General features: G+C 36.2%; 1 long non-coding RNA gene across 1 annotated transcript; it reads left to right on the forward strand.

The window, feature by feature from the left end:
* The first annotated feature begins 7,255 nt into the window (after positions 1-7,255).
* LOC126937625 (uncharacterized) lies at positions 7,256-12,956 on the forward strand. Its single transcript, XR_007719798.1, has 2 exons — positions 7,256-7,324; positions 11,219-12,956. It is a non-coding gene; the product is annotated as an uncharacterized LOC126937625 (long non-coding RNA).
* The last annotated feature ends 663 nt before the right edge of the window (positions 12,957-13,619 follow it).

The following is a 13,619-nucleotide window of genomic DNA, read 5'->3' on the forward strand; positions in this document are numbered from 1 at the left end:
TTTCTACTTATCGTAAAATTGTAGAGCTTAGGGCCTTTATTCTCTTCAGTTTTGTTCCTTGCCTTCTTCTTTCATTTCTGTAACATCAAACTTTCTTCTAGTGGATAGAGTAATGCCTTGCATCTAAGAAGCACTCAATGTTTATCCAATTAAGTTGAAGAGATTTTCCTTAGCCAGGGAAATTATATAACAGTGCTTAGAAGGGAAGGTCAGAAGGCTATTAAAATAAAATAGAAACAGAATGATAGTGATAGCAGTGATTTAAAAAGTAAAATTCTTGATATTTTAAAAATCAAAATCCAAAAGGACTTGCTAAGAGATTGGATATTCGAGAACAGAGAGCGTGGATGTCATCCAGAAGCTCCCCAAATATTTCTGTTCTCCATTTATCAGAGCAGACGGTAAAATTTTCCTTTCTGACCAGATGCTTTTCTTATTCTGGCCAATGAGTGAAAGGCCCCCCTGGACTGAGCATTTAAACGCTAGTAGCCCTCCAGAATTCCTTTTGTATTCCCCTTAGTTAACACAGAGACCAACAATGTTTGAAATGGTGACTCCTTCACCTAATGAGAAAAGACCCCAAGATCCCCATATGACTCATGATGAGTATGTAATATGAGTGAGAGAACTCTGTTGTTTAAAGCACTAAAATTTGGGATTTAATTCTTACATTAGGATAACCTTGTCTTCCTTAATGATAAAATAATGTTCCCTAGGAATACAGCACTGCTCTAACAAAACCTAAAATGTATGGCATTGGTTTTGACTGTTTCGTATGTGAAAAGGAAAGGGTTGTATTGAAGAACAGTACATGGTAGTTTATACTATACAAAAGTAGAGTATTTGGTAAAAATGTCACCTGTGGTGATGTGAAAAGCAGATAAGAAACACAGTAAAGTTTTAGCTTAATAGGGAAATGGAATAGCAGTATGTGGTGGCTGCCATTGGCAGCACTGGGCTGAGCATTATAATATAACGATTTTTAAAAATTTACCAATTTGCAAACAGGAAAGAAAAGGAATAAGGAAGTTTCAAAATTTGAGAATTTGTAGCTCTGAAAAGAACAACTGTAAAAGAAAAGTTAAAAAGAACAACAGTAAAAAAAAATTTTATAAAGCAAATAAAAATTTATAAAATGTATTGAATGACAAAAGCCAATCAAATCTCACTTCATCAAGGATTAAACCAAGAGCCTCATCATCATACCCATTTAAAAAAAAATGCATTTTGGGAGGCTGAGGCAGGCAGATCACCTGAGGTCAACAGTTCAAGACCAGCCTGGCCAACATGATGAAACCCCATCTCTACTAAAAATACAAAAATTAGCTGGGCATGGTGGCAGGCACCTGCAATTCCAGCTACTTGGGAGGCTGAGGCAGGAGAATCGCTTGAACATGGGAGGTGGAGGTTGCAGTGAGCTGAGATCGTGCCACTGCACTCCAGCCTAGGCGACAGAGTGGGACTCTGTCTCAAAATAAAATAAAATAAAGTTTTAAATCTCTGAATGAATTAACAGGTTGCATAAAGTAAGGTGGTACTGGGGAAAGCCTAGAAGTTCTACAAAATGGGGCCTGAAAATGTGGTCCTCCCACCAAAGTCTCATGGGATCAAGATACCTGCAATAAAGTTGAGAAGATAAGTAAAGAGATATCACAAAGAAGACCATGGGTTTGGCTATTGGTACCTGTTCCTGACTGGAATCAAGTAAAGAAAAAGCTAAATACATTTCTGAATATGTTATTCTGGTAAAAAGGATCATCAGTTTGGATTACAAGAGGCTGTAACTGCTTAAAATCTGAAATGACTTTCTGCGCCTGTCTTATTTCACTTAGTATAATGACCTCCAGTTCTATCCATATTGTTGCAAACAAAAGAATGTCATTCTTTATGGGCTTGTACACTTGTACTGGCAAGAATCAGACTGAGAACGCTGCTCAGTCACCAACGAAAGTTTATTCTCCATCGCTCTTGTGAATATGGCCAAGGAGAATAACAAAGAAAAAGGAAAACCCCAGAGCATGGAGCTGAGAGTCATGAAGAATATTGAACCTGGGATTGATTAAAAAACAAAGTAAGCAGCATCTTTCTTCCCCAGGATAAGAGATCTTAAAATTGTTAATCAGTTGGGCTTTATATTCAGCAGAAAAGTAAAATCTCTGTGTGCCTCCCAATCTTTCCCTTTCTCAATAAAAGTACTTATTATTCCTCAATTGTATATTAGGTAAACTGTACATTAGGTTTGTATTAGTCTTCAGTTCAGTGTCTACATTTTCTACATCCACAAACGTCTGTCTCTTCAAGATCATTTGTGTGATTTCCCCTCTAGTTTCCTTAGTAGTTTGCAGGGGTAGGGCGAGAAGGATGATGAGTTTTCACACACAACTTGTGAATGGAAACAATGAGCATCACTACAGGGCAAAAATTTAATTACCAGTGCAAGACTATCATTTTTCCTTCTGGCCTGGAGACCAGCAATTTGCAAGCATGTCACTACTCTACCAGTCTAGATCACTGAGTTGTTACAGAGTTCCCCACTTACCCATAGTAGGAAGCCTAGGTGAACAAAAAGCCCACGTTATTTAAGCCACTAAAATTGGAGGCTGTTTCTTACCACAACATTAATATGCCTATTCTGACTGTTATATAAAGGAACATTTCCATATCAGTATTTGTTGCAGCAAGCAATTTGTTCTTCCATAATTATGACAAAATTACGTTGTTTTATTTGTATTTTCTTTTCTTTTTTTTTTTTTTTTTTTTTTTTTTTTTGGAGACACAGTCTCACTCTTTCACCAGGCTAGAGTTCAGTGGCATGATCTTGTGATCTTGGCTCACTGCAACCTCCGCCTCCTGGGTTTAAGCAATTCTCCTGCCTCAGCCTCCCGAGTAGCTGGGACTACAGGCGCACACCACCACAACTGGCCTTTTTTTTTTTTTTTTTTTTGTATTTTAGTAGAGATGTGGTTTCACCCATTTGCCCAGGCTGGTCTCGAACTCCTGAGCTCAGGCATTCCACCCACCTCGGCCTCCCAAAGTGCTAGAATAACAGGCATGAGCCACCATGCCTGGCCTTTATTTATATTTTCTTACTGCTTATAGATAGCATGATTGGCTAAGTCAAGGTTAATAGAAGGCTTAATTTCTTAAGAGATGCCTTTATTTTCACTTTTACTAAAACACGTACTTTTTTTTGAGACAGAGTTTCGCTGTTGTTGCCCAGGCTAGCGAGCAATGGCAGGGTCTTGGCTCACTGCAACTTCCACCTCCCAGGTTCAAGCGATTCTCCTGCCTCAGCCTCCCGAGGAGCTGGGAATTACAAATGCCCGCCACCACATCTGGCTAATTTTGTATTTTTAGTAGAGACAGGGTTTCTCCATATTGGTCAGGCTGGTCTTGAACTCCTGACCTCAGGTGATCTGCCCACCTCAGCCTTCCAAAGTGCTGGGATTACAGGCATGAGTCACCGCACCCAGCTTAAAATTTGTACTTTTTTATTGACCATTCCTTTCTTTAAAAAACAAAATAAAATGATCAAGTGATAAAACGACTCAGCGCCACTGATAAATGTTAACCAGAGAGGTATCTGTTTGCTTTAGTATTAAAAACACTTTCTTTCCAGTAAGTCAACAATGTTAGAGTAGTTCCATTTGGAATAGTCATAGGCTTAGAGTGATACGTAATCTGTTTTTCTTCTAAAATATTACACGTTAAGATTTAAAACATAATGAAAAAGTCTAGTGAAAACAAAGAAAGATCAACATAGCCACAGACTGCAGATATTCTTTTGACTTAGGATCATGAATTTATGTCAATAAATATCATCACTGAGAAATAAGTAGATGAAACTACAAAGAACTGAAACCCTTTGGGGCAGCCAAAATTATTTGAGTCACTTAAGAACAAGGTTGCCTAACACGATTTCTTTTATGCTAGTGGAAAGTGACAGCTTCTTCTCATTCCCTACGGCCCATTTCAAATTCTGTGTTTGGAGATGTAACTCCTAAAACCTAAATCATCCTGGATTCAGAAGTCAAGAGTGTGGGTGAAAACAATCAGTTTTTCTGCTCAATCCAGTTTCAGTCAAAAATATAGATAATGAATTTATCAGGATTGATTTGTTATTCCCAGATCATAATACTCACTTTTCACTGAGCCAGTGAGGTGGTTTACATGCAGGTTTAGGTAAAAACAAAGCTCTTTTAATTATTTGGATTTCCTACTTGACCATTATCAAGTGGCCAGAATAAAAAGGATTAATTTAATTCAGTCAGCGAAATCTTTTTGGATATAGGCTAAAATCACCCAGTGACATAAGACTGTCTATTAAGATATCTCAAACAAAGAAATTAAACTTTATTTTTTCCTCTAAATGCCTGGTTTCATGCACCCTATAGCCTCTGTTCTATAACTGAGGAATTGTTTTTGTATCTTTCACTTGAACTCTCCTATCATTTTTTTTCTTATAAGAAAGCGTGTTTTCTAGATGATACTAAAAACTGTCATTTATAATCCTCTAACATCTAGTTTCCTTAGTAGTGTGTAGAGGGAGAGAGAGAAGGATGACGAGTTTTCACAAACGACCTGTGAATGGAAACAATGCATATCACTATAGGGCGAAACTTTAATTACCAGTGCTCCTAAAGATACGTTATTCATTCAAACACTAGCTACTAGGGAGGCTGAGACAGGAGAATTGCTTGAACCCAGGAGGCAGAGTTTGCAGTGAGTGGAAATTACGCCACTGCACTCCATGCACTCCAGCCTGGGCATTGGAGCAAGACTCCATCTCAAAAAAAAAGAAGAAGATAATAATAAGGAGTTAAGCCTTCAAGTGAAACAGACCTTGGGAAAGTTAATGAATTTTTCAAAGGCTCCTTCTTAGGTCTGTTAAATGGGTATAACAATATCTATTACAAATAATGGCCATGTAACTTTGAATAAAATCATACGTATAATACCATATAGATGCATAAAATATAAATTAGTTGTTTGCCTAGTGATAGGTAGTGGTGGAACAATTGACAACTACTATTAGCTCAAGACAGGAATTATAAAAATAACACAGGAGTGTTTTAGGGGGTATAGATTTGTATCAGAGTCTAATAGGATTTTAGTTGGTAATAAGTTGAGAGCAAAGATAATGGTTTATAAAATGGTGGTTGCTTTAGAGCAACTACTATGTCTTGTACAAAGTAGGTATTTAATAAATGCTTCTTGAGTGACTGAACCTTCACAAATATAAATAACATGCAATGCCCATTTTGCATTTTTTTGCAAGTTTTTATGTGATGGTGGTGTTTACACCTTGAATCTACCAATTTCCTTAAAGTTTGATGTGGGTGCAGCTATGAGAGAAGGGATTGATTGTTTACTTTGGAATGCTATTTTTATTTGGAGGCTGTGTATTAGTCAGCATAAAATAGTTTTCCATAGTAAAAGGTAGTAAGCTACAACCTAAACTCCGGGGCTTCTAAATTTATTCTCAATTGGCAAAAGACATATTTTCATTTTTCAACAAGACTTAAAATGCTCAAACAGTTGCAAACAACTCTTGGAAAGAACATTTTAATGAGTCAAATGTAAATATATGTAAATAAATTAAACCCACACAAATTAACTTTCCATAAAAGCACTTATAATTAAGAGAAAATGTGTCTGACAGTAGAAATTTGGGTTTTGCTTAGCTTTAGCTAGCCAAGAAAAACAAATTATGTCCAAGATTATCCTGAATCTATTATGTCAAAATGTAGAAATATCACTAATTTCCTTGGGTTTCCACTGGCAGCGTAGCTTCCAAAATTTAAGACAAATTCCACCTGCAGCGGGAATCCATTAGTATCCAGTCCATATTTTATATATTTTTTCCCAAATTAGTGCAGTACTTAATGACAGAATAGTCTCATTTAAAGCGAAGAGGCAGAATCAGAAAGCATATATATAATCCTAATCCTTTCTCCTCCAGATTACTTCTAGCTCTATATCCCTCACATCTGTAAGCACTCCAGACCTAGGTAAATCCATCCTTAATGTCTATTCATCCATCCAACATCTGTCTGTTCTGAATATCTATCTTAACATGGACATCAACTTTTTTAAAAAATATGAACCTTCAACACAGTCATCTTTCCTGCAGATTTCTTCTCAACACCCATTTTGCCTTCTCCTTCCTCACAAAGCGACCTCCTAAGTACTCCTTCCTATTTCTTATGTTAAAACTCAGATTACATCAAGAAATTTCCTATAAATAGCAGTTTCTCACAGTAGTTAATGTTTTTTACACACTCATTAACAAAGTGACTAAGGAGAAACAAACCTAAGGCTACTTTTTAATATCGAGTTCTGAGTCCTAGCAGCATCAAGAACTCTGTAACAGTTTCAAAGAAGAAACAATGACATTGAGGAGACAATCCCTCTATTTGCTGGATAACCCCTGTGGCTATCTCTCTCCCTTAGGTACTCTAGAATCTCTCTAGCTCTGTAGAATATAACCTAGGCAACTGTTGCGTGAGTTCTGAAAGCTCAAAGCTGGCTTTTTTTTCTGAGCAGAAAGCTCCTTTTATTACAGTGTAGGCCAGATTTTCTTCGGTCCTCCCCTAGATTCTCCATAGGAGCGTAACTCAGGATGTAACAGGGTCTGTCTTCTGTGGCACTTTCCACTTGGTATCTATTTGTGCTCCAGCCAAACACATTTCTCCATAGGATAATGAGAGCTTGGGGGTCCTGCTGAGTTTTTGCTTTTGTATTCCTCGATAAATCATGCTTCACATTTCGGTGGTGTCTGTCCCTGTTCTCCAGCTTTGCAATTTTTTTTTCCATAAATATCACCTAGACCAATAACACTTCTAATAGAAGATCTCTGTCTACAGCATCTTCAGCAGATTTTTAAAAATACCTTCAATGACCCTCCGTTGGTTAAGTATTCACTGTCAGTCATTACAAACAAATTAAGCCCTGTTTTAGGATACAGCAATTAATAATACAGACACTATCTGATAGCAATAAAAATACTCTAATCTGAAAGGACTCTACATTATTTAGTGTCATCTCCCACTAGTGAAAAGAGACTAACATATATAAGCATCTGTTATAAACCAGGCACCATGCATTTTAATTATCATAGTTCTTACAATCTTCCCAGTAATACTGTATAGCAAACATACATAAAGATATCAACTTTTTCCGTAATATTATTATCCTTCTCACAGATTGATTCTCAATATCTGTTGCTTTGTTTTCTCTTTTATTGCCTTAAAAAGAAAAAAAAAAGACCCTGAGATTTTAAAGATGTGCCTCCTTCCATTCCCTGCGTGCTTTCTGGCTCAGAGTAAGTGTTTAGTAAACATTTTTAAATAAGTAGATGAATAAATAAATGAAGTAAAATAAAAACGGTACCATTGTTTTGCTATTTTGAAACTGCCTTTCATCTGAGACCTTCGAAAAATTCTGCATTGTTTCCTATACAGAAAGGAATGATAGTAAACATATAGTCTTCAACAATTTCTGAGAAATACATTTAATGATCATTTTTCTCTAGCTTTTCAGTGATCTCAGAAGTTGTTCTCAAATTACCCTGTGTTTCCGTCTTCTGTCTTTAATAAATAGATTGCCAACTACCACAAAACATTAGCTTTAAAGTGGATAAAATGCTATTTGACTCAGAGGTTGGCTGAACTGCAGAAGTGTGAAGGCAATGTAAGGCCACTGATGAATTTTATTTACTGACTTAAGGAAAAAAAAATCCATCACTTAATTTATAAAGCCTGACCTAGATGAAATCCCCAAGAGCCAGACTCTTACTTGAGAATGCACATCAGTGTCTTCAAATTCGATTAGTGTGATTTTCCAAGACATAACCACAGCTCCCAGCAAAGTGTCCAGCCACTGGAAATACAATCAATCATGCCGGGCATCCTAAGCTTAATGCAAACCCCCTAGTGCATCATAGAGAGACATGAGGAAAACAACCAAAAAGAGATAAGTAAGGCCTTGCTAAGCAAGTGTAATTCACACTCAGAATTCAAAATTTATCTTATCCCACTCAGTGGAAGAAGATTTCATGCTGACAATAAATAGTGGAGATTTGACACCTAAGCAAATCTCCTTTGGAGATATTCTTTGACAAGGTAAGATGTTAAACAAAAGAAAAAATATCTCAGATATCTTCTCGTCTTGGCATATAAATAATACAGTTGTAAAGCATCTTCAAGAGCATTCCCTTATATGTAAACAAATTAAGCAAGTGAGTGATTTATTTGAAGTTAGAAAACTCAGTGTGAGAAGGACTGAGACCCAAACTGAAGCCTTTGGACTCACAGTTAAGAGCTTTGGCCATCCTACCATGACAGATCCTAAAATATACAAAACACTACCAGTTTGGGGTGAGGACAATGAGAAAGAGGTATAAATTTCCTGCTTGTTGATAAGTTTATTCCAAAATGAAGCTCTCTTACATATAGAAAGATACTTACAGATCATCTACCCCACACCTCTGATAGTTTGTAGATGAAGAGACTAAGTTCACATAGATAAAAATATTTATTTAAGGTTACACAATTAGCCACCAAGTCTGGTCTAAAATTAAATTGTTTTAACCCTTAGCTCATTTTTCCCATGCTTCACTATGGTAAGTCATATGGTAGGACTAGGGAAGGGTGCAAGGGTGGTCCTGGTTCAGGCAAGATCTGAGACATGGATTTATCTGCTGAGTGATGTTAAGTAGCGCTGCTCAAGCCACATTTACACCATGACTTACAGGAAGGCTGAGGAGTCTCCTGGATGAATAATGCAGTCACATCCATAGCTGGACTGCGATATCACAGCAATGTCTGACAGAAGGGATGGATACCCAAATGAACTACATTGCCAGGGGAGATTGAAGAATTCCTCCTCTGTCCAACCCCCAATCATTTTCCCTGTGTGAGGGAACTATCAGGTGCAATGAGCCAAAATGAGCAACAGGGATTAGAGGTTGAGGCAGAAGCAGGTTGGGGTGAGCAGTGGCTCACACTCACTTGGCAGAATGTGTGTCATGCCCTAGGGATTCTCCAAATCACTTAAAAGAACACAATACTCTGAAATGGGGACTGAACTCCTATTATCACACAAACAGGGGCTAATAACTAATAAGATTCAAGTAATATGGTTAATGTAACCTTGCTGTCACCCACACACTAGAAACCCTTGAGCAGCTGTAGTTCTTTTAAAATGTACATGTGTGCGTATATATCTATATATATCTATATATAGATACACACATATACACACACTCATATATGTATATATATGTTTATATATATACGTGTGTGTGTCTATATATATATAAAATAACACTGGGACATGCTTAATAAAGAGTAGTCAATGGCCCTGGAGACTCAGTGTCATGGAACTACAGAGAGTGGGCAGCACTGGGAGCTGAGCTGATCAGGAGTGTTACAATTACCAGAATGACCATCTTAGAGAAAAAGTGGTAAAATTGAAGAGCAAGGCTGAAGAATGAACTCCATAAGCAGTAACATCTCTGTTGAATTCTTGGTCATATCAGTGAGTTCTGATTTTTAATTCAGACTAGAAAAATATCCTATATCTACTGAATTTCCATATATAGACTTTCTTCTTAAAGAATACTATGGCATACAATTTTAAAATAAATTTAAATATCAGGACACTTTCTGAGATAATTAGAGAATACCTGGGGATAAACACTAGGCCTGACAATTACATGAGATATATGAGTTAAGTACTACTTTGTGTTATTTATTTCTAATATGTCTGTAAAACAATAGCTCTAAGTTTATAGTTAACTCTATAAACAGTGGTAGATAATAATTTTTAACTGGAGAAAATATGAGATCATCCCTTTGTTTTTAATCTGGAATGGACACCAGAGACAATATGAAACTATAGAAACATCTATATACCAACTTGTTCCTGATTTCTACTCCATGGATGACCTCAAGTTGAATGCCTTTTATAGAATCCAGTCCCCTCCCAACACGCCAGCCACAGTAAATAATTAACCAAACACAGCTTAAATACTTTAAATGTACACCAGTTCCATTTTGGCACAGCTCTAATTATTTGAGAATTTCTCCATATACTGATTCATGTTTCATTTCCCTGTATTTTCTAGCCACTTATTTTGACATAAGAGAACAGAAAAATTCAGTAAAATTATATTGACCCCACTGTAACTTGGCTGGCTTTTTAAACTTATGTATGAGGAAACTACAATTTGCACAAGTAATTTGACTCATGGCAGAACTGAAATTAAAACTCAAGCCTTCAAGCCTTAGTCCAGTGCTCTATCCACTACGGTACGTTGAACCCAAAAGTTCCTCTCACTATTGAAATGCTATGAGCTTTTTCTGTACCCCAAGGCTGTGGTTCTCTATCCTATCCAACTCAATACCCTTTTATATAAGATACATCTTAACTCCCTTTTACTCTGTTAAAATGAAATTCATGGATAATGCAACCTACACACATAACTGTAAAGAGCAATATAAGTATAACAGAGTAATATATTTTAAAATATGTTGTTTTTCAATAACAATGTTTGGGCAAAACTACACCAGATTAGAATGCCTGCACATATGTGCAGAATCAGTGTAAATAAATGGCTACAGGTGCAGGCTGACTCAGGTGTGTTGTCATATCATGAGCAGCATTGTGGAGAGTGATGTGCATTTGGAAAATGATGAATAGCCCCAGGTAAAAATGAAATAAAGTGTATTTTCAACACAATTCTCACAATAGTAGCATTCCTGGAAAATTCACTTATGTTTGAACTGTGTGACATTATTTTGCATGTATAAAATAAAATGGAGTTTGTTTCTTAGTTCAAAAATTATAAACAGGTATTTCATGTACATTGATGTCCTGTGAAACATGCAGAGTTGTGAGGAAGAGGAAGACAATTTACTGTTTATGACTCAAGCATTAAAGCCATCTGGCAATCCTCGTGTCACCCACTGCCAGTAATTCCACCTCCAATTATCAGAACAATGAATATCACCCCAATAGATTTCCGAATATCTCAAGGGAGGGGAACCACCCTTATAGAAAACCAGAGCGCAGGCAATAAGTATAAGAATCACAAGAGATGTCCTGACATTTATTTCTACAGAAACGTATCAATACTCAAATAGAGCTTAAATATGAGCAAATATCTCTTTTTATATAGGAGGAAAATTTAGTGTGAACATCTCTTTTTATATAGGAGGAAAATTTAATGTGAACCTCTCTGCAGCCAAAGATAACAAAGCAGGGAGGTAGAACTCAAGCCTTCTGACTCCTGAACCAATCTTCAGAAGCCTCAGTCCTCATCCTGTGTAGCAATGTGTAGCAACGCACTGAAATCAGTTTGGAGGTATGTTGCAAGTATTTGTTTGTTTGTTTGTTTTTGTCAAATAAGATTTAAACTATTGCAGTTTGACATACTGTTCCATTTTATAAATAAATAAATTACTATATAATACTTACAAGGTGGGAATAGCAAAACTATTATTAACAGTGCCTAATTTATCTCTCAAAATGTTTCAATTGTCATCATAAATTACTATCATGGTTACCTTACTCCCATATCTTAGGTTTGGTCTAACACTTATTGAATGGTTTTGACTGATAGACTAATACTTTTGATTACAAATCATTCTGATAAATGTGCATTTTCTCCCCCTCAATCTGCTTTATTCCATCAATTTTCCCCCTTAAAATCTGCTCATGTTCCCCAAACTATAAGTCACATTAAAATGATTGACAATCCTTATATGTTAGAGAATGTTTTCCTTTGAGCTAATGTATATTACACATGAGAATAAATACAGTAGAATTTATTTTAGAAAATATAAGGACAAGTCTGGATTACTCATTCTGTCCCTGGTTCAGTCTGTTTCTTCATGATTAGCTAAAAAGAAGGGTTGATGGTCATACTGTCATTGCAAGGGGAAAAAATGTGTTGAGATGCAGAGGATGCTGGTAAATGAACTGTGTGGTTGAAGCGTAATCAAAGATAAACACCCATGGGAAGTAGAAAAGGAAGAATTAGAATCAGCCATCATGGTGCATTACAAATGATCATTTATTATGGAGATGAAGATAAATTGTCCTCAGTAAAATTAAATGGTGAGAATATTATATTACTGTTTCCAAGTTCAGCTTTCAAACCATATCAGTTTTCTAAGTCCTAGGTTTACTAAATTGGAGGAGGCAAAAACTATTTCCAACACACCATGCCACCTGTCTCTTTATTTGATAAAAATATTTGCTAAAAATAACTTTAGGAGCCTAAATACATGTGGAATACATATTAGTATTCAATTGCTGCTATAACAAATTGCCAAAAGTTTAGCAGCTTTAACCAATACAAATTCATTATCTTACTATTCTAGGTATCTGAAGTCAGATACAGGTCTCACTGGACTGAGATCAAAGTATTGGCAAGGCTGCATTTTTTTTTTCTGGAGATTCTAGAGGACATTCAGTTTTCTTGCTTTTTCTAGATTTTAAATATTACACACCTTCCTTGGTTCATGGTCCCTTTCCTCTCTCTTTAAAGCTCACGATAGTAGCTTGATTTCTCCTCTCACATTGTATTTCTCTGAATTCAGAGGTAGTCACATCTCACTCTAACCAGTGAACTTGAAGACAGATCAATAAAAATTAACCACTATAAACATAAAAAGGAAAAAAAAACATATTGCTGAATTTGTGGGAAAATATTAATAGGTCTAACATTCATGAACAGGGTACAAGGAAATTTTAAAAATAATGTGTTAAGACTTCTCAAATTTGGCTAAAGTCATAGACTTACAGATTAATAAACTCAATAAACATCAAATAAGATAAACTCAAAGAAATTCACACCAGGAACATTAGAATCAAAATGATGAAAAACAAGGATGAGGAAAAAAAAAAAAATCCCAAATGTGTATATACCTAAAAACAGAGCTCTAAAATACATGAAGCAAAATCTAAGAGATTCAAAGGACGAGAGGAAAATTCTAGAATTAGAAGTATCACCATTTTCCTCTCAAAAATCAATACAACAAATAAAAAGGATATAGAGGAACTGAAAAACACCAGTGACCAACTCTGTCTAACGGACATTTAAGCAATATTCTAGCGAGTAATAGCAGGATACAAATTATTTTCAAAAGCACAAGAAACATTCACTCAACAGCCAGGCGCGGTGGCTCATGTCTGTAATCTAGCACTTCGGGAGGCTGAGGAAGGTGAATCACCTAAGGTCAGGAGTTTGAGAACAGCCTGGCCAACATGGTGAAACCCCGTCTCTCCTAAAAATGTAAATATTATCCAGGTGTGGTGGCATGTGCCTGTAGTCCCAGCTACTTGTGAGGCTGAGGCAGGAGAATCTCTTGACCCTGGGAGGCGGAGGTTGCAGTGAGCCAAGATGGCGCCACTCTAATCCAGCCTGGGTGACAAAGCGAGACTCCATCTCAAAAACAAAAAAAGAAAACAAAAAAAAATTTACTACACACACTAAATATCCTGAGTCATAACGTCTCAATATATTTTTAAAAATTAAAATTTTAAAAATTATATTTCTTGAGCATAATAAAACTAAACTAGAAATCAGTAATAAAACTGGGAATACCAAA

The sequence above is a fragment of the Macaca thibetana genome, chromosome 15 (genome assembly GCF_024542745.1).
Source record: "Macaca thibetana thibetana isolate TM-01 chromosome 15, ASM2454274v1, whole genome shotgun sequence".
Taxonomy (NCBI): domain Eukaryota; kingdom Metazoa; phylum Chordata; class Mammalia; order Primates; family Cercopithecidae; genus Macaca; species Macaca thibetana.